The sequence below is a fragment of the Adiantum capillus-veneris genome, chromosome 18 (assembly GCF_014529385.1).
Source record: "Adiantum capillus-veneris isolate H3 chromosome 18, ASM1452938v2, whole genome shotgun sequence".
Lineage (NCBI taxonomy): Eukaryota > Viridiplantae > Streptophyta > Polypodiopsida > Polypodiales > Pteridaceae > Adiantum > Adiantum capillus-veneris.
In genome coordinates this window covers 57,804,607-57,826,455 of record NC_140948.1, presented here as the reverse complement: position 1 = coordinate 57,826,455, position 21,849 = coordinate 57,804,607, and positions in this window count along the sequence as shown.

Genomic DNA, 21,849 nt, shown 5'->3' with positions numbered 1-21,849 from the left:
TAGACGTATCAGCCATTCTAACTCCTCAAAATTTTTCTCACGTGCAATTCTCTCTACCAAATCCCATTCACAAGAAAGTACAGGGTAGCAGATGTGGAACACTTGAGAAAAAGAAAAAGGGTACCTTTCATCAAAAATAGAAGCGCATGCCTCTGGTGAACTAGCCGTCTCTGAGAATACAAATAGATTTGGTTAGGTCTTTAAAACATGAGTTGTTTTTGTGTGTTTCTTGATGTGACATGGTGAATTTAGACTTATGTGTAGGATCTGATAGGGTGCTCTCTCGTTGATAGTCGCTCTTGCTCTCTCTTTTTTTCTTTTTTTTCTTTTTTTTTTGTTTTCTAGAACTAGTATAAGGCTTTATATATACATTCCCTAGGATTGGAGATTGAGAGGTCAGGGAGGAAGGTTGAGAGGGAAGCAAGTGAATGATGGATGTCAGCAAACACTGCCCCCTTCCTTGGGTAGATCATACCTTTTGGAATGATGTCGTCACCTTTTGAAACCAATTGTTCCAAGTTGTTATGGGTGAAGGCTTTAACCAATAGTTTTCGATCGCCCTATGTGTTTCATCTAGTTGCAAGGGTGGTAAGGTACTCTCCCATGATTTTATTTGCAACATTGCTGTAGGTGGTGAACCTACAACGGGAGATGCAAACTCTTTCTTGCTTGTATGGATATGTACAATGGTAGGTGGAGGTTGTGTCGAAGCTTCTATTTTCGTATAGGAACTACATGAAGAGCAAGAAGCTTCATTTGCTTTCCCTGTTCCTGAGCTAGGTGGAACAAATCGTTCTTTTTTAGGTACCCAAACTAGCTCTGGAGCAGGTGTGTCGCATTCCGTGATTTTTTCCTTTCCACGATCTTCAATTTTTGGAGCCACAGGATTGAGCTCACATGGGCCCGGTGACAAGTAAGAGCACAATTTACGTTTTGGCACCCAAATTTGATTATTTCCTTCATAGTAGCCTTGGGCTTCCAATAGTTTTTTAGGAATCCAACGCAACATTTCTTTACATTTCTTGGGGCGAATGGGACATCTCTTACCAGGCTACTGTCTTTTAGCATTGGCTATGGTTGCTAAAGAAGCTTTAGGGACCCACTTGTATGTTTTCTTTGTTATATTGGGATGGGTCTTGTGTGTCTCAAGCTTTATTTCAGCTACATCAGTTGAATCTCTAGAGACTTGGGCTATGGGGACATATGGTTCAACCTCTTGGACATGCAATGTTTTGGGTTTTATTTCCTTAAGAGGCAATATCTCAAGGACTATGGCTTGCATGGAAGGGCTAACAGTTGGTTTCTGTGTTGTGACACCCCCTGTCCCCCAATCAATAGTGCATTTGGTGGCTATCATCCACGTGTGTCCTAGGTTTATATTACCCTCCATAGTTCCAGTAGGCATGACCAAAAAGTCTTGAGCTACAACCCCATTGTCATAACTGACAGAAGTGTGCCAGATTTCAAAAACCACAGTTTTTTTCTTGTTGACACCCTTGACTTGGATAATACTCTCAGATAGAGGTGGCTTCCCTAACTGACACCACACCCCATATGATAGCAGATTATATTTAGCACCCGTGTCCAATATGGCATTATATAGCACTTTTCCATAGGTGCTGTTTAGCTCAATAAGGTATCGTAGAGGTGTGTCAGAGTCCAACCAATCCTCATTGATTTCAACGTGGAATGCATGTGTGACTCCAAGGTTAGCCTCTCGTTTTCGTCTTATACGTTGCTGTCGCTCCTTAGCCTCAGCTTGAGCTTGTATCTTCTTCAATTCTATTTGTGCCTTGGCTGCCTTTTTTGTATGGATGGCATGCAACTCCTCTTGGCTTAAAGGATCATAGTATCTTTTAAATTTGCTCCCATTGAGGAATCCAATGGTTTCAACTCCATCAAGAGTCTCCACACGAATGGTTCCTTGTGGGGTGATCTCACATACTCTATATGGTCCTTTTCCCGCATATTTCAACTTTTTCTTTTCGTTACGCACTCCATACACAAGGACTTTATCACCAACACTGATATCTTTGTTCTTTAAATGACGGTCAAACCATTTCTTCCTCCTATCTTTCTCCACAAGTGCATTTTGCACAGCTAATTGCCTCTCTTCATCTAGCCTTTCAAGGATATATAATCGCTCAACTAAGGGGTTACCATCCCAACCTTCTTGAGAAGCTACTCGAAGACTAGGAACGACAAACTCCCATGGCATAACCGCTTCTTGGCCATACACCATCTTGAATGGTGTGCAATTAATGGTAACTTTATACGCAGTACGATAAGCCCATAGAGCTGATGTAAGCTTTAAATCCCAATCTGTGCGATGAGCTTCCACCGTTTTGGTTAAGATAGAGATTAAGGTCTTATTGGTGCTCTCAGCTTGGCCATTTGCTTGTGGATAATAAGGTGTGGATTTATGGTGAGCTATCATAAAGTTGGTAGTGAGTTCTTTTATTACTCCATTTATAAAATGAGTACCATTGTCACTCACAATCTCAAAGGGACAACCAAATCTTGTCACAATGTTCTCAAAGAGAAACTTGGCAGTTGACCTTGCATCGGCCTTACGTGTCGCCCTGGCTTCCGCCCACTTTGTCACATAGTCAGTGGCAACGATAATATATCGAGATTGAGTGCTACGAGCGGCCGGACTAATTGGGCCTACAAAGTCTAAACCCCATTTTTCAAATGGTTGAGTCACTTTAACAGGATGTAAGGGCATCCTATCCTTTCGTTGAGTGATCTTGTAACGTTGGCATTCATCACATCCTTTTGCAAAAAGTGATGCATCCTTAAATAAGGTTGGCCACCAATAGCCTGATTGCAACACCTTTCTAGTTGTTAGTTCCCCTGAGAAATGTCCTCCGGCTATACCCATGTGGGCTTCTTGCAGTATGTACAAATACTCATCCTCACGGGCACAACGTCTAAGAATATCATCCTTCCCTAGCCTTTAGAGAGTTCCCGTAATGAGAGAGTAAGGTTCACATTCTTTTAACAGTTTTCGAGCTATGTCTTTACGAAGCTCTTTGGGTGGAAAACCATTAACTAGAAAGTTCACAATCTTCTCACTCCATTCAGGTATGGTTTCGACTAGGAATAGAGAAGTATCAGGCAATTCATCATCGACTCCAGTAGGGGCTTCACCATTGGGTATGCGAGACAAATGATCAGCCATGACATGTCTTTTACCAAGTCTCACCACAATGGTAAAATCAAACTCAAGGAGAATTAACAACCATCGTGTAATTCTTCCTGTGGAACAAGGTTTATTTACTAGATACAAAAAGGCTTGATGATCAACATAGAACACAAACTTGTTGGCCAGAAGGTAGTAGCAAAATTTCTTCACTGCATAAATCATACCTAAACCTTCTCGCTCTGTACTGGTGTAGTTTCTTTCGGCATCATTCAACTGACGACTTGCAAAGCTAATGGGGTAGTCCAGTTTATGTTCTCCTGGTTGAGCTAGAACACACCCAATAGCAAAGTTCGATGCATCAATATGCACATGAAAAATTACATTCCAATCGGGCACTCGTAGAATAGGAGCGCTAGTCAAGGTCTTTTTCAACGACCGCGCGCAGTTTAGGTGACCCTTTCTTGGCCACACACACTGTCAACACCTACCTAACCTCTCTGTCAACAGCTCACAGCTCACAGCTCACTACCTTATCTACTTACTAGCAGTGCTGCTAACCACTACCTAATCAACTAACTAATCTGTTAACCACTCTGCTAACTGCTTATTGACAGTGAGCTCACTGTCCACCTACTTCCTCTCTCACTACCTTACTGTGCAAAGACTGTGTGCAGGCAAACCTTAACAGAAAACTGTGTACAGACTGTGTGCAAACAGAAATTGCTAATTGTCTACCTACTTACTCATTCACAACAAGCTAACGACTACTAATTGTGCAAAGACTGTGTGCAAACAGAAAACACAAGATTATGCAGAAATCACAGAACTTGCAGACAATACAGAAATTAACAACTTGCAGAAAAATAACTCATTCCTCTTCCTCTTCCTCTTCTTTCCTACTACAAACAACTCATAGAAGAAGCACAAAGTGCCTCTTGGGCTTAGTGTAGGGCGATTCCCCGGCAACGGCGCCAAAAATGTGCGCTCCTTGCCGCACTGTCGAAGCAAGGGACTTGCCTAACACTGTGTGCGAGCCACAGACGGCTCCAAGCACACAACTAGCTTAACTAGTAAGCTCAAAAGAGGGCAATGGTGTGTCACTCACCGCTCTATGCTCTTGCCGTGGAGGATTCCTCGCCGCGAAGAAGAAGGAGATGCCGCTACGTCGCTCTCAACCTCTTCACCGCCGTCGTGCCGCCGCAATGCTCGATCACACACACTCTCTCTCTCTCTCAAGTACACACACACACTAGTACACAAGGAGATGGAGAAGGAGATGGAGCAAGAGCACCTTTCTTGCATTGCACAAATGAGAGAATCGGTGAATTTTAGGTTTAGTTGACTTTTATATGAGCTCACCCCATTCACACTTGGGCGCCCATGCTTAGCCAACTAATCCCTTGAATGTCCCAGTTAGAGTGCGCCTCTCATCAGCGATCACTCTTACCCTTTTCCTATTGGACCGACAAGCCCGGTACCTGACTCTACCAAATAAATAATACAATGTCTGTCGTAGGTTACAACGTCTGTCATAGGTAATAGGGTGTCCGTGAGCCGTGAGGGTTAACACCACCCAAAGTGGAGGTTAAGCTGGTTGAACAAGAATCCGAGATACCTGATTCTATTCACAAGAGCACCTGCAGCCTTCAAAGAGATCCAACTTTCTGTCCTGTACCCAGAGTAAGGACATGGCAAGAGCATGAAGCATTGACAAAGAAGAGGCCAACTTGGCTTAACTACCCCAGACTGCAAGCTCCAGAGAGAGGACAAGCAACAGAGGATTACATGGTGAAAACCCTAACGGGCACCATGTCTTTCTTCAAGAGTCTACCAGATCATTCTTGCACCATGTTATATAAAATTTGCAGAATGTTGCTCACATGCATCCAAGTCTTTAATGAGCCTGAGCAAGCAGGAGCCCCATGGATGTCATTTTTAGAAGGTAACAAGGGATTATGCTATGATCCATGTAGTCAGCCTTCCAAAGAATTACTTTACGACTTCCATGCCAGATGTATGTTCTTACTATCAAGCAAAATGTTGGAATTTGAGGAAGCTTTCTACACTAGATTCTTCACCTGGTGAATGAAGATATTTGCACCGATGATCAGCAACCTTACATCCAGGTTTGTAGACTACTCAACGGTGGAGCTGAAGAATAAAGTGACCATGCAATTTCTGCAAGTGCTAGACAAAGAAAGAAAAATCAGATACCAAAAGGCACTGGATGTGCTTAAAGACCACCTCGTCAGCCGTCAACTCGAAGACTATTTCAGCCCATAAAGGTGTGTCAAGGGATGACACAAGCGAGGAGGGGGGGAATGTTAGCAGCAAGCTAACACGGACACCATTTTTTGGAGTTCTCTTTGTAAAACATTTATTATTTTGATAAATCGAGAATATCGTAACTTCTATTTTCTTGGATAAACTCTCTAATTAATGAGTCAAGGTTACAAGCTTCCAAATTGTATCATCCAGTCATTTTCCAGCTTTTGTAGAACTCCAGATGATTAGTTTTGACCACTTAAAAACCTCGGCTAAGGTATAAAAGCCAATTTTTGTAAGTTTTTTATAAGTTTTGGATAATGAAATACACAGCGTGAGCTAATGGTACTCACTCCTCTCCTTCTCCCTCTTCCTACTCCCTCCCCGGTTGTCACATTGCAATCGCGTTTGTTGCATTGCAACCACAGGTAAGAGCTCTACGCATTGATGTAAACACATCATAGTATTTTATAGCTTTTGGCGTCGCCGACCGGCGGCCTAGTTTCTTCATAACTAGGAATTTACACTTTCAAATCAAAAACTAAGCATAGGTGGGCTATTGGGGCATCATTAGATGCTTTGGGTCGAAAACGACTAGGTCAAAAATCCACAGCTATTAATAATTGCGATTTTTGAACTTGACCTAAAGTGGGGTTTGAAACCATAATCATGTGTGCTTAGGTATTATATAAATTCCCTAGAAGTTTTGTTACATTTGGATGTCATTTGATGTTGTAACGGATGTGATTTGTTTGCCGATGAGCGATTGGCTTTTGGTGATTTCAGTCACTTGAGTGTAGCTTGAGTTAGATGCGAGTTGTTAGTTGTTTTTTGAGAGATTGAAAACCTCTTGTAGCCTCTATGCACTAGTCGAGTCAGCTTCATTCCATGGATTTAAAATTTAATCGTGGTTCTCGCTAATACTGCAATAAGATAGGATGGTGAGGTTAGACATGCGTCCCACAACTTTGAAGACCAAGGTCCGGCAAGCCTCTCTTTCCTCCCTAGTGAAAACAAACAAAAGTTGGTACAAACGGTGGCAAATACTCTTATAAAAATCATATCATGTGCCTCATTTTATGAAAGCATCTCGAAAAGTGCTTTCTATCTATATAAACTACTAATCACTATGGGTGGAGAAGATCGCTCTAGCATCAACCTTACAAGGAAAACTCTTGAAGAGATGGATGAAGAAACTTAGGTAAGCATTTTTTTAACCTAGTCGATAGTCTATTGTTACTTACAGCAAGTATTGAAGTAGTTTAAAATGTTTTTCACACCATATACCATGTTGATAAGTTCGCAATGCATACTAGAGGTTTGCACAATGTTCCTATGGGTCGGGATAGCTCCATGTGGCACTACCTTAGTCACCTGGGGCCATCCATTCTTCGATTTTCTCACATAGAGTTCGCCAAGCATGGTTTTGTAGAGATGCTCAAGTGCAAATCATTAAGTGCCATCCTTGTTGAACATTCCCTTACCCTTAATGCTCAGAAGTGTATCTTGGTTGACCGGGAGGCGGCATTGTGTGCCTTTATAGGCAAGCACCCTCAGTCAGTCCTCTCCCATTGTGCCTTAAGCCTAGGTCAAGGGGTGACAAACCCAGAGGATATTGTAAAAACCCTTGGTGGAAAAGACTATAATGAAACCTATAGCAACGCTATGTTGAAGAACCTCTTGTAGTGAGAGTGTCCCTCAAACCCACCAGCACTAGATTCTCTCGTGTCTCAATTTTGAGCCCATGCATGCAACCATCATTCAACACATCCTTCATGATGGATTCCTTTGTCTTGTTGTCAAGGCCTTTTGTGTGTTGTTTGAAGCAAGTGACAATATACTTTACGATCTCTAGGCTTTTTGCAATAATCTAGTGAGATGGATCATTGGTTTTGACTTTCCTTGAGCTTGCAATGATACATCTCTTTTTCTATGAGCTTCATAACTTCTAGCAACAAGCCTTCTAAATTTTGCACACTCACAAATGAAATTTCCCCCCAGCATGGTTTGCACATGCTCCAAAACCTGAGGGAGCTTTAATACATGCTGCCAATCTATTGTCCTTGCTTCAAAATTTGTCGGTGCCATTATCACTGCTCTTTCCATAGATACATTCATGTTTTCTTTTCCAGTAAACCCATTACCCACCAAGAGTGCTGCAATCGATATTGCTCCAATGCTTGAGGCTGCTCTACTCGGTGCGGGTGCGGGTGCGATGTAGGAAGTGAAAGTTCTACTACTTACAAGGCCAAGTGGTGGCTACCTTCCCACCATGACCTTTGTGATGTGTGGAAAACAGTGCATGTTGCTCCTCCTATAATTTATAAGCTCTAGTTGTAGCTATATTTGTAGTTGTAGTTGTTGGTTAAACAAAAGCAAACTCCTTCTAAGCAAAACCTCTTGAATACCCTTTGTGCTTGGATTGAAATGAAGCTCTAGATGCTAGCCAACTAGAAAAAATGCCTTCTGTGCAAAACCTCAGTAAGACCAAAACTACTCTTCTATGCTTGTCTTGAAAAGAAGCTTCTGTGCAAAATCTTATGCAAGACTACCAACACTATCCTGTGGTTGGCGTTTGTGCATGTAGAGAGAGAGTGAGAGAGTGAGAGAGAGAGAGAGAGAGAGACAGAGAGAGAGAGAGAGGATGAAATTTCAAAAGCGTTGGGGAAAAACCGTGAAAGTACCAAAGAACGTGTGCTTTTTTTAACCATAAATTTTCACGCTTTAAAACTTTAAAGTTTTATTTCTTTAAATTTTTTCCAATGCTTTGATATGCAAGAAGCTACCTTTCCACCACCAATTTTTGGGACCTATATATTTAATCCACCTAACCATGCATAAACTAATATCCAAAAATGACATGCCAGATGGGGTGGCCTCTACACCACACATAGCCTGAACATCCCCAAGCATCATCTCAAGGTATGAGTTATCCTATAACTATAAGGGGCACCACCTAGCATAGGTGCGCTACGACGTAGAAAAAGATGACCTAATTTGGCAGGAATGAGATTCCTTCTAGGTAATCAGCATAAAATGATGATATAGCAAGAGTCCGGATATATGTAAAATTTCCTATTAAACAATCAAGATCGTGTGTACAAGAGAGGTATGTGACAAGGTTTGAATGGAGCATGATTGACTGGTGATGGCGCATGTGATGAAGCACAAGCAAAGTGATATACAAGGGGAGGATCATTCCATTGATATGGGCAGAACAAGCTAAAGAGAGGAGGAGAATGGACTCAAAGATCATGATAGAATTGCACACTTTATTGATGATGATGATACTTACAAAACGGTGGTCTTGGCTATTACCAAACCTGCTCCTGGCACTAGGGATGCATGATGGAATGCGAGCACCATATGGTGCATAGAAAACTTTGGAGTTAGCAGTGTTAGCACATTAGTGGGAGGTTGGTTAAGAGAAACATCAAGATGATGCAACCGCCAGTGACATCGATCACTAGCATTGAGAGTGGCCCGGGGTAGCATGATATCAATGCACTCAATCCTAGCATGTTCATGTTGCCTTGCGGGGTGATAATGAGTGCTTATGTGCATGGGGTGGTCATGATTAGTAGGCAACCATGGTGTGGGTGGAGATTGGTGGTGGTGGTGATGTTGCCAATGCTAGGATGCCCATGCTGGCAATAAGCATGACAACATGAGTTCCCAATCTTTTGAGGTGCATTATGTGCTTAGTGGTGCATGGAATGTAGTGTGCATGGAGCCTGGGTGGTGCCTCTAGTGTGTTCTCCCTTTTGTGCTTAGTGGAGGCCTCTTTATATAGGCTTGAGGGGTGGTCCTTACCTAATGGTCCTTGAAAATATCCACTCATCAGTGTAGAAAGTCTAGATGCCTCTCTAGTGAGAGAGATAGACAGGGAGAGAAGGGAGGTAAGAGTGGGGTGGGGAGTTCTTTTTTTACAATCCACTAGTCCATTCGCTAGGTTATTAGGGAATAGTGGATATCGGGGCATTTACAATGGGTATTGTTGCTGGTTTGGGTGGCCGATGTGAGGTTAATGCTGTCAGAACTGGTGTGTTGCTGATGTCCAGATGCTATGCGTCATTTTCAGGGCCGGCTGACTTTGTCCGACTACAGAGAATGAGGGAGAGAGGGTGTGAGGGAGGAGAGCGGAGGCTGAGGGGGTGAGAGGGTCTGGGGAGTGTGTGTGTGTGTGTGTGTGTGTGTGTGTGTGTATGCTCCATGTCTCGGCTGACCACAGAGAATGAGAGGGAGAGTGAGATGGAGAGAGAGATAGAGAGAGAGAGAGAGAGAGAGAGAGAGAGAGAGAGAGAGAGAGAGAGAGAGAGAGAGAGAGAGAGAGAGAGAGAGAGAGAGAGAGGGGGGGGGGGGGGGGGGGGGGGGGGAGTAGCGGTGTTCGGGAGGGAGATGGGAAGAGGGAGAGAGAGAGTGTGTGTGGTGGGAGTTGAGAGAGAGAGAGAGAGAGAGAGAGAGAGAGTGCAGTCAACGGGAGTAAGAGAGAGAGGGAGTGTTGCGGGCCAAACAAGGGAGAGTATGGACAAGAGTGTGAGTGGATGCTATGCGTGTGGGTGTGGGTGAATAATCACACACACACACACATGCGCACAGAGAGAGAGAGAGAGAGAGAGAGAGAGAGAGAGAGAGAGAGAGAGAGAGAGAGAGAGAGAGAGAGAGAGAGAGAGAGAGAGAGAGATATTTGTCCTATGCTATGCACGGTGGCCTACCTTGGTTGACAAACAAAGGAGAGAGAGATTAATTTTTCTTTTTTTCCTCCACTTGTGTTGAGCCTACACAAGATAACGAGAGAGAGAGAGAGAGAGAGAGAGAGAGGGGAGTGTGAGTGAGAGATGGAGTGAGGGCTAAATAATAGATGAGAGGGAGAGAGAAAGAGGTTGGATGATTGTGGTAATGGAGGAGAGAGAGAGAGAGAGAGAGAGAGAGAGAGAGAGAGAGAGAGAGGGTGTGGCCAAATAAGGGAGAAAGAGAGCTTGTTTGTCTTGATAATAGAGGAGAGAAGGGGGGGGGGGGGGGGGAGATGATGCCAAGGGGTGCAGCCACAACTGCATGCACACAAGTAAGGGAGAGGAGGGGTGGTTTGGTGGCAGCAATAAAGAAACAATTTTTTGTTTTTTGTTTTTACCTTATGCTCCCCGAATGGGGTCTATTCATGCGGCCTTGGTGCCAAAAGACCGGAATTCCTCAGTTTCTCCAGGTGGGCGAGAGGACGGTGCGGCTAACCCAATATCATTAGCCCTCCCCCTAAGGTTAGGAGTATTTATCCCTCTCACTCATTTGTTTGGTCATTGTCATCAGAGGTGGAGGTTGATCGTAGAAAATAAGGCTTAGGCCGCGAGCCATTGACTCTAGTCTTATGAAGCTTACCATCATCTTCTATGAGCTGGTAACTTCCATTGGCATATTTCTTGTTGATGAAGGGCCTTCCCATCGAAGGAGGAGCTTCTTATCTTTGCGTGTGTTGAAGCGATTGTCATAGCGGAGCACCAACATGCCCTTCTTTAAATCTTTGCGTCGAAGATGTTGATTGAAACTAAGCCGTCTGTGTTCTACCTGTGCCGCATAATGATTGATTGCTTCTTCTCTATCTAGTTGTAATCGTTCCAAGTCAAGGATGTGATTTCTCATATGCATGTTGGGTCGTTGAAAGTGGCTTCTCTATCCAGTTGTAATCATTCCAAGTCAAGGATGTGATCTCTCAAATGCATGCTGGGTCGTTGAAACTGGCTTGCCATCACTCTGAGACTTGCTAGTTGCACCTCAATAGGTAAGATTGCCTCCTTATCAAATACCAAATGATATGGGGTGAACCCCAAAGATTTTTTTAATGAGGTTCAATAGGCCCACAAAGCAAGAAGTAGATACTTATCCCAATCCCGAGGATGATTGTTAACTTGCTTGGTGATAATTTTACAAACCATTCTAACTAGGCCATTACATTGAGGGTAGTATGGTGAGGAGTGCCTCCTTGTAATGCCTAGTTTTGGCATTAGCTCTCCTACCAAGTCTGCTCTGAAACCTAGCCCTCTATCAGAGATGATTTGTATGGTGTGCCAAACCTACAACATATGTGCTCATAGATAAACTTAGCTACCTCCACAGCTGTGATCCTAGTTGTGGTTGTAGCTTCCACCCACCTAGTCATATAGTTGACTCCCATGATGATATAGAACATCCCTGAGTTGGCCCTAAGTAATGGTCCGATGGCATCTATACCTTGTTTTTCAAATGGCCCCTATGAAAGGATAGGTGTCTGTGGTTCAGGCATGAGTGACCTGGTGCCGGCCCATTGACACAACTTACATGTCTTACACCAGTGGTGTACATCATGATTGAGACTAGGCCATACAAAACCAGCCTGTAATATTTTCCTACTTGCTATATCTAGAGCAAAGTGACTGCCACAAACACCATCATGACAACTAGCCGTCACCCCCATAATTTCATTAGAGAGAGGGACCTTTCTGAGTACTTGGTCCTTACCCTTACAATACAAACCATCATTGATAAGCCGATAGCTTGTGGCCTTCCTAGTAAGCTATTGCTTCTGCCCTTTCGTTAGGTCCAGTGGACATTCCTCTGTTTCCAAGAAATGCAATATGTCGAGTAAGATGTCACTACCTTGAAATAGAGGGAGATGTTTTTTTATAGCCCCAACCACCACTTCCTGTAGTCTTTCGCTTGCTAAGGCATCGGCTTCATGGTTTTGATACCTTGGGATGTGGTGTAGTTGAACTGCTTCAAACTTACCCAGCAAAGTTTTTACACAGCTTAAGTCAGTCCTCAAGCTAGGATACTTACATGTCCATACTCCATTTACTTGCCTTACCATAAGTAGAGCATCCCCAAATACATTAAGGCGCTTTACCCCTTGTGAGACGCACCATTGTAACCCCTTGGTTAGTGTTGCATACTTGGCCTCATTTTTAGAATGTGATTCTAAAAAATGGCCAAGTGAAAATACCTTGATACCTTTGTCATCAAAAACCACTATGCATGCAGCTGCTTTGTCAGATGCTCACTTGTAGGCTCCATCAAAGTATAGAGAGTGTGCTCTTTCTATCACCGGTGGCTTTGGAAGTGGTTGAATTCCTTCCCCTTTAGGTTGCTTTACCTTCTTTTTAAAGCTTTATAGGTAGGTCATGAGTCCCCCCAAGCTTGCCCTTGTCGTGCTTTCCACCTGCACCGTGTAGTCAAAATCAAGCATTTTAATTACGCGATGATGCATTTTGTTAAATGTTAATTATTGTTGTTATTATCACTATTTTTTTATGTTAATAACATATCTAATGTCATGACCTACAAAAACCGATAGAAAACATAGAACCGGCGGGACAACCAACAATCCCGGCAGGCCCGGTGGGACAAGCAAGAATCCCGCCGGGCCCGTTGTGTACCCCCTCCATATTTGGCGGCTCTATATAACCCCTTTATAGACATCACATCACATCACCTCTTTCTCTAAATTTGGTCATCCTTTAAAATTTAGAAGAAAAACTAAAAGGTAAAAAAATGAATAGTCTTAAAAAAAAATTAAAACTTAATGTAACTCTGATCATGGATCATTAGTTCTTTTTTGGACTGAACTGATTCTTGAAAGGAGGTAGAAAGGTGAATCTTTGGGTCGGTATCTCTACATTTGGGATGGACTGATCTCATGTTTGGTTCACCATTATATTTGCTAAATTGATTGCTATATTGATTAGAACTTCTATCATGGGTCATTAGTTCTTTTTTGGACTGGACTGATTCTTGAAAAGAGATAGAAAGGTGAATCTTTGGGTCGATATCTCTACTTTTGGGATGAACTGATCACATGTTTGATTCACCGTTGTATTTGCTTGCTATTCCGATTAGAGCTCCAATCATGGGTCATTAGTTCTTTTTTGGACTGGACTGATTCATGAAAGGAGGTAGGAAGGTGAATCTTTGGGTCGATATCTCTAATTTTGGGATGGACTGATCTCATGTTTGATTCACCACTATATTTGCTTGCTATTTCGATTAGAGCTCCAATCATGGGTCATTAGTTCTTTTTTGGACTGGACTGATTCATGAAAGGAGGTAGGAAGGTGAATCTTTGGGTCGATATCTCTACTTTTGGGATGGACTGATTACATATTTGATTCACCGTTGTATTTTCTTGCTCATGTTTGAGTAGATTGAGGTTTATTCCCTTCAGGCTTCACTACTACGCTTGTGTGTGATATTGATTATAACACTAATGTTTGGTTTGAATAATACTTGAAAGAAGAGATAGCATTTTGAGCTATGTTTATTGGTATTGCAGGCATCCAATAAGTATGTCTTCCACCGGGAATGTGAGCGGTGATGTTGGTGTCTCAAGCCTGGCTTCCTTGAGGAGACCTCCTACCTCGATGCCAGGTCCTGCTTCGCAGGGCAAGCGAAAGGCAGGTGGAAAAAGTCCAGGACCCGAGTGGAATTTTTCCACAAATTTAAATAAGTATCAAGATTGGAAATGTAACTTTTGTGGCGATGAAGAGAAATCTGGAGGAGCACCAAGAATAAGGGATCATTTGCTAGGTGGCAATACCAGAATCCAAGGAGGAAAGTGCAAGGGCTTAGGTGCAGAAGAAGCAGCTATGCGCTTAAAAGCTTTAATTGGTAAGCTAATTTCCACGAGCAAAAGATCAAAACTCTCTACTTTCGACCATCACACCCCGGTATCAATAAGATCAAACCAGTACGAGGGATCATTGGGTGTAACGCCCACCAATTGAAGCACTCAAAGCAGGGAACCAACTTCTCATATCGATGGAACTACACCTCCAAACCATGGATCTCGTGACTTTCAGGTAGGATCGTCAAAAAGTAGACAGGTTAGCTTATAGGCGAGCTTCAAAACGCTTGCCTTAGAAGAAGCACAACTTGCACTAGCTAAAGTCGTCTATTTCACTGGGGGATCATTGGCCATTGTCACCCGTGATGCATGGAAGTCAGCTTGGAAACACATTGGGGAGTATGGTGCTGGATTTACCCCTCCAACATATCACCATATGAGAAACCAATTTTTGGATAAATGCTACACAAGCACACAACAGGATATTCAAAGGGTAATATTAAATGCAACAGAACAATCTGGATACACCATAGTTAGTGATGGTTGGTCCAACGTTCAAAGGCGGCCATTGATCAACATCATGCTTGTATGTCCTCGTGGTGAATGTTTTATCAAAGATGTGGATAGCTCTGGTCAAATAAAGTCTGGCAATTTTATAGCTGACATCATTGGCGACACAGTTGAGGAACTTGGAAAAGAAAATATTGTCCAAGTAATCATGGACAATGCCAAAAATTGCAGGGCTGCAGGTAGGATACTTGAAAGTCGCTTCTCTCACCTATATAGTGCTGGTTGCAGTACACACAGCTTGAACTTGGTATTGCAAGATTGGTACAAGAGTAATGACACAGAGTGGTTCAAATGGATAGTAGACAATGCTCGCTTAATAGTCAAGTTTGTTTTGAAGCGTCAGAGGGTTCTTGACATGTACCATCAGAGGATGTCTACTATGTTAAAACTGCCGTGCGAAACTAGATTTTGCACCAACTACTATATGGTAGAATCACTAATAAAAAAATAAGAATGCTGTGATGGAGACATTTTTTTGTGCCACTTTTTCAAAATGGGAGGCCGGTCAAAGGAAGAAGATAAAAAGCAAAATAGGGGTGATCAGAGATCTACTAGCTGATCGCCACTTCTGGGATGATGTGGTGGATGTGCACAATGTCATGATTCCAATTATGCTCACATTACGCCAACTGGATTCTGCCTTGCCTAACATAGGTAAGGTGTGGATGGCCCACTGGGAGCAACGAGCTGCAATTCGAGTGGTGTCATTCACTCCACCGCCTTGACACATGGATCTGAGACGCTCAAAACGTGCTTAGCCCTTTGATTCTCACTATCCATATCCTGATTAAACACTATACTTCAGTTACGGCATACAAACTAAATGATAATCAATTTCTATAAGAGTAACCACCATTTTACGACAATCAATTTCTATAAGAGTAACCACGACAATCAATTGATATTAGAATAACCACCATCTTACGACAATCAATTGATATAAGAGTAACCACCATTTTGTAAATCAATGAATGACAATCAGTGATTCCACGTGGCTTATTGCTTGAAACTTAAGAGAAAAAACAAAACTCATAGAAAATCTGTTGTCTATTGAGATATAACAAAGTGTTTTTATTACTCATACATCATCCATGGTGCATAAAACCCAAATTCTAAAAGTGCTTTTATGAGTCAAAAGTCTCAGAAAACCCTGATTCATAAAGTACATCATATATCCATCAAAAAAAGGCTACACTCATTTCAGAGGGAGGGCGTAAGCATCGTTCTGGCTGGGCTTCAAATCTTTCTAATTCTTCGTCCAAAAGTGCCAAGGTCTTTCTCTCTGTGGTTTTCTTCCTCACCCAACCTTCCACAACAATCCTAGATATGGATTGTACCTCCACTAAAACCTTATGTTTGAACCAATCTGTGCTCTAGTGGTCAAAGAACTCTCCACAAAACTTACAGAATTGCCATATCACCCATCCTATGGCGTACACATCTGTGGCCTTGGTCCATGGGCACGGGTGATTGCCATCTAGTAACTCAGGAGCTCGCCAAGGATGAAGCTTTTTCCAGTTTTCATCGGTATTGTTGGTCTTTTGTGTCTCTAAGACAACACGTAGAGAAAATCCCCAATCAATTATTCCAATACGGGGAGTGAGATCCTTGGTAAAGTCCAACATGATGTTCCATGGATGGAGATCATTGTGGATCACTCCCTCATCATGTGCGAATCGCAATGCCTTCACCAAGGCATGGATCAACGAGGGAGCATGATTGCACAGGTCACAGGATCTTGATACGTGTTTTCTGGTCTTCAGAGGGCTGCTCCCATTTAAAGTCTTCAGGGATCTTTCCTTTCCCCTCTTGATGCGCTACAAGCATTGTGAAAGAGCCATGTGGATGGGGCACTGTCTCCATAAGATCACCTAAAGTTCCCCCATTGAAGTAGGGGAATATCAGAAACCATGGCAACGTTATAGAGTGGGAAATACTCCTCATAATCCCTCTATGGTTGAGATCTACCCCACTTTCTGATGCAAATCTTTTCCACTGATGCTTGGCCTGTCCTTTGAACTCCTTGGCACAATAAGTATTCGTTGCAGGAAGGAAACTGATCCCTTTGAATTGGACTTGCCACCCTGTGCCATAAGCCCCTGACCCAAGTTTCTTGATCTTCTTAATGGACTTATTTGGAATGCCCAGAGTCATACTACATTCAGAATTGTATATACTGCTCTCCAGGTGACTAGCAGAAGCAGTAGAACCCGATGTTCCCTCAATGGCAGCCTCCTCAATAAACGGTTCTCCAACTTGGCTGCTCCCCACAACTCTGGTGATAGCCATTCACATTTTCTTGCTTAGGCCAAACTGTGTGTCTATGAGGGATGCTCGCCTTGACCTCTCCTTTTCAGCTCTCCATCTAGTGTTCCAATGCTCTAGCTTACCCTTGTCTACTTCTTGAGGGCATTCCTCTTTCAAATCAGAGGCCACCTTGGGCAAATTGCCCACCCAACTGCTCAGTAACGAGATTATTGATTCGGTTGTTTTGTATGGATATAACAACAACATTTTGCGGGCAATCTCACTGTATAATGATTGCAATCTAGACTCATCTGCAACAATCTGCGCTATATCGTCGGGATCTAGTGCACTGATGATCGTAATCAACAATTGTCTAATTTTCTTTTTGAACTCTATCATCGAAGTAGCAGAAGGATCCATTTTGCCTGCAATGGTATTATTGCAAACAACACATTGTGAAATATAACTATGTGCCACTGCATTTGGATCTTTTCTACGTGAAAGAAAAAGTGCAATATAGACCATAGATCTCGTACGCTTTTGCAGTGACACACCTAATCGCAATTGCAACCATCTCCCAATGCCTCACCGTACGACAATTTACAAACAGATGCTCCTGTCATTCTAGCAGCAACACACCTAGTTGCAATTGCAACCATGTGCTGAAGCATGAATGACTAGGAGCAACATAAAACATAGTCACCCTACGCTTTTGCAATGACACACCTAGCCGCAATTGCAACCATGTGCCAGTGCATCCACGCACGGTGACTTCTTTCAAACAGATGCTCCTAACATTCTAGCAGCAACACACCTAGTCGCAATTGCAACCATGTGCCGAAGCATGAATGACTGGGAGCAACATAAAACATAGTCACCCTACGCTTTTGCAATGACACACCTAGCCGCAATTGCAACCATGTGCCAGTGCATCCACGCACGGTGACTTCTTTCAAACGGATGCTAATGTCATTCTAGCAGCAACACACCTAGTCGCAATTGCAACCATGTGCCGAAGCATGAATGACTGGGAGCAACATAAAACATAGTCATCCTACACTTTTGCAATGACACACCTAGTCGCAATTGCAACCATGTGCCAGTGCATCCACGCACGATGTCTTCTTTCAAGATTCAAGCATATGAAGCATTATGAAATTATTTGAGCACACATTCATGCATTAGATGCTACCGTCAATCTAGCAGCAACACACCTAGTCGCAATTGCAACCATGTGCCGAAGCATGAATGACGAGAAGCAACATAAAACATAGTCATCTTGCGTTTTTGCAATGACACACCTAGCCGCAATTGCAACCATGTGCCAGTGCATCCACACACAGTGACTTCTTTCAAAGAGATGCTTCTGTCATTCTAGCAGCAACACACCTAGTCGCAATTGCAACCATGTGCCAAACCATGAATGACTGGGAGCAACATAAAACATAATCACCCTACGCTTTTGCAATGACACACCTAGCCGCAATTGCAACCATGTGCCAGTGCATTCACGCACGGTTACTTCTTTCAAAAAAATGCTCCTGTCATTCTAGCAGCCACACACCTAGTCGCAATTGCAACCATGTGCCAGTGCATCCATGTACGATGATTTGATAAAAGAAATTTTAAACCTTTAAGTTTTAACCCAAAAAACATCAATAAAATAAGGAAGGGTTTAAAAAATTACTGCTACACTGCTTTGAGAATGTGGAAAGCTGCCAGAAAGTTTGGTGAAGACTTTTCAATGTACCTCTTTTGTGAAAAAGACAAGCACCGGCGTCGCCTTTATATAGCCACGATGGGCCCGGTGGGCAAATAGCTTTACCCAGCAGGCCCGGCGGGCTACGAGCCGGTCTCCAAGTCTCCCTGGAGGTCAAAAAATATGAATGTCAATTAACAAAATATTTGTTATTTTGCATTTCTATTGTTATTAACCTGAAATTATAGTGTGATCACATCATTTTGAAATCCCTGGTCAAAATATTGCAGGAAAACATTTCATCCATGGTTAAGACTACAAATTGCCTAGGCAGCAAATATGACCAAAACTTTGTAGTTGCAAATCTAAGAGCTAGGACTAGGTGTCCCACATGGGTGAAACCTTTCTCTACCATTGTCATTATTCGATTGGAGAAGTAGATTGGCCTCATGAAAGATGTTGCTGCATCCGTTTGGAGTAGCACAGCCCCCAAGGACTCATCACCCACGCTTGAGGTGGCACATAACTTTTTGTCCCATTTAGGTGGTGAGATAGTTGGTAGGGTGGCTAAGACCTCTTTTACCTTGTTGTAGTGATGTTCATTTTGCTCGTCCCATGTGAAAACATCCAATGTTAGATCATAGGGCCTAGAATTCTCTCCTAACTAAAAGTTGGTGATGCCTAATTTCCATCGTGGCCTTGACGGCCTCTTGCTAGTCTCTCCCTTTATGCTTCTCTCATCATCAGCTTGTGCAGTTTTCTCCCTCCTTGCTCTTTTTACAGCCATGGTTTCAAGCGGTTCTACAAAGTTTACCTTCTCCTTACCCTTTCCTTTCTCCTTCACTCTGGGTGGGTCCACTACTACATCCTTTCCCTTCTCCTCTAAGCTTATGATGCTTACAGTGCAATCAAGTGGTGGTGCCGATGGAAGAGGTGGAATGGGTGCTTGTGGTGGTGCCTCGGGTGGACGTATAATTTGTGTTGGTGGGGCTGGTGCTCGGGGTGGAGGTGCTCTTTCTCTAGGGGGTGATGGTTGGATTCTCCTACCTCCTCTATTATAGCATTGTCATGGTTGAGGGCAGTAGTACATACCGTGACCATTTTCTCCACAGTTGTAGCAGTGATACTCCCTGTTTTGTCATCGTGCTCTCTCTGGGTCTTCATATCTCTCCTGATTCCTTCCTTGCTGTATCAAGTGGACAGACAAATTTTGCAGTTGATCAGTAATGTGGGCCAACATATCTTGTTGGTCATGTCTTACCCCAGGAGCCGGTGTTGGTGGAGGAATGGTGGTTGTCGTGGTTGTTGGTCGACGCGATGTTCCTACTTCTGTTGACTCGGTTTCTTTGGCTTTCATCTTCAGCTTCTTGTTCTTAAGGAAAGCAACCTCCATGGCTAGCTTATATGTAGTCGGGAATCTACCCTTCACCTTTTCCTTGAGCAACGGCCATCGGTCCCTTTTGAGGAAATTTGGTGCAGCTTCCCCTCTTGCCAGTGACTCAACCCAACGTTCCCACAAATCCATGAACTTGGACTCATAGGTGGCATACTCTAAAAGACCCTCCTCCTTCAAGTCTCTCAACTTGTCCCACAGCTTCTCTGAAGTGGTACCTCCCCCAAAGCGCCTCTTAAAAGCAGTTTTTAAGAGTTCCTAGTCATCCTTAGTTGCTTGTGGGAGTGCGTTGTACCATGACCTAGCCTCTAGCTTCATGAGATGCTTAAAGATTCTAACCCGGGACTCATATGTGTCTTTGTTTCTTACTACACATACTACTTCAAAGTCATCTAAGAAATCTGTTACCAAATCCTTCCCCTTCTTTCCTTTAAATGTTAGAAATGCTACACTTGCCATGATTACTGAGAGAGAGAGAGCTAGAAAGATACATTGCTTAGCTTGTAACCAAAAGATTTTTTTTATTTATTTTTTTTACAAGAAGACGTGTATACCCTTTCTATATATACTAGAACATACATAAGAAACTCAAATGGTAAATTGCCTTGTACCAAAGGTAGGATAAATGGCTGATCTGATGCCAGAACCTCAAAGAAGCGCTCCCTCCCAGCATGGTGTTGATGATGTGCTGGTAGTGAGCCTTCCAGTCCAGTATTACATCCAACGTACTCGTATCTTGGAATGTGTGATCTGCCTTGAGGTAGGTTGTACTGACTCATGTGAAGCTTGGAGGTACTTAGTTGTGTTGGGATTAAAGCCCAAGTGGCCTCTTATGCGGATATGGCCGGCCGCCCGCCTAACTCACTTACCTCTGACTCTTTGTATATACTAACATATTCTTTGTGAATACTAAGGATTTGGGAGATAACCCTTCTAACAGATCTCTGCGTACTGTACTGTGTAAGCTCACTGTGTGTGTGTGTGAGAGAGAGAGTCGACCCACGCTCCGCTCCGCGACTTCAATTGGTATCAGAGCCTTGGTTCAGTGCGGATTTGCGCAATCGCGCGCGCGCGCACTTTTTCGGCAGATTCTGGATCCGGAGTTCGAAAATTCACACTCGGCGTTCCGGGAGCGTTTCCACCAGGCGACCTGGAGTTTTACCCCCCTTTCGAAGCCGTTTATGCCCTCAGAATTTCGTTTTGAGCACTACAGCAGAAGATAGATTTCAGCCGCAAAGAAATCCGTCTTATGTAGATTGGCAAGCAGGAGGTGGTCGACATCAATATCGACATCGACATACATCACTTATTCGTCTTCAGAGCATCATCTATAGACCAGGTACACATATATATCATCAGATATATATATTGCAGTCTGCATTGCTACTTCTTGTGCTTGCCAGGTTCCAGGGGAGGTGTGGCCATACGACGGCTTGACACCACTGGCATGTATTGCAGATTGATGTACTGTGATTGTGGGTCTGCTAGTTGTGAGTCACGCTAGCAGACAGACCGCCGCAGCGGTCATAGGACAGTGATTGGTCTATTATAGGATGTATGCTAGTTCTGGGCAGTTTGCTGAGCCATCTGAGAGGGTCGTGTGTGAGGTTTTTTGAAGCCAAGCACTGGGGGCTGGGTTACCCAGTGTGAGGTGGATTAGGTTGCTGGAGTTCCCCTCTACACGCATCCTCTTCGGCGACTTTTATCCCTTAGGATGTATGACTTTGTGTAGACACTGGATTGCATCTTATGCGTCAGGCCGTTGAGGCATTGTTCAGGGTTCAGTCTTGAGACAGATACAGGTTCTGTCATCGCCCAGAGAGGAGACAGTGTATGCTTACAGGATTTGTCACTGGTCAGCTATTTATGATTGTTTCTTGAGCTATCTTTTGGTTCCCAGAGCTCAGTTTACAGGGGAGACTCTGTCAAAAATTTTCAAA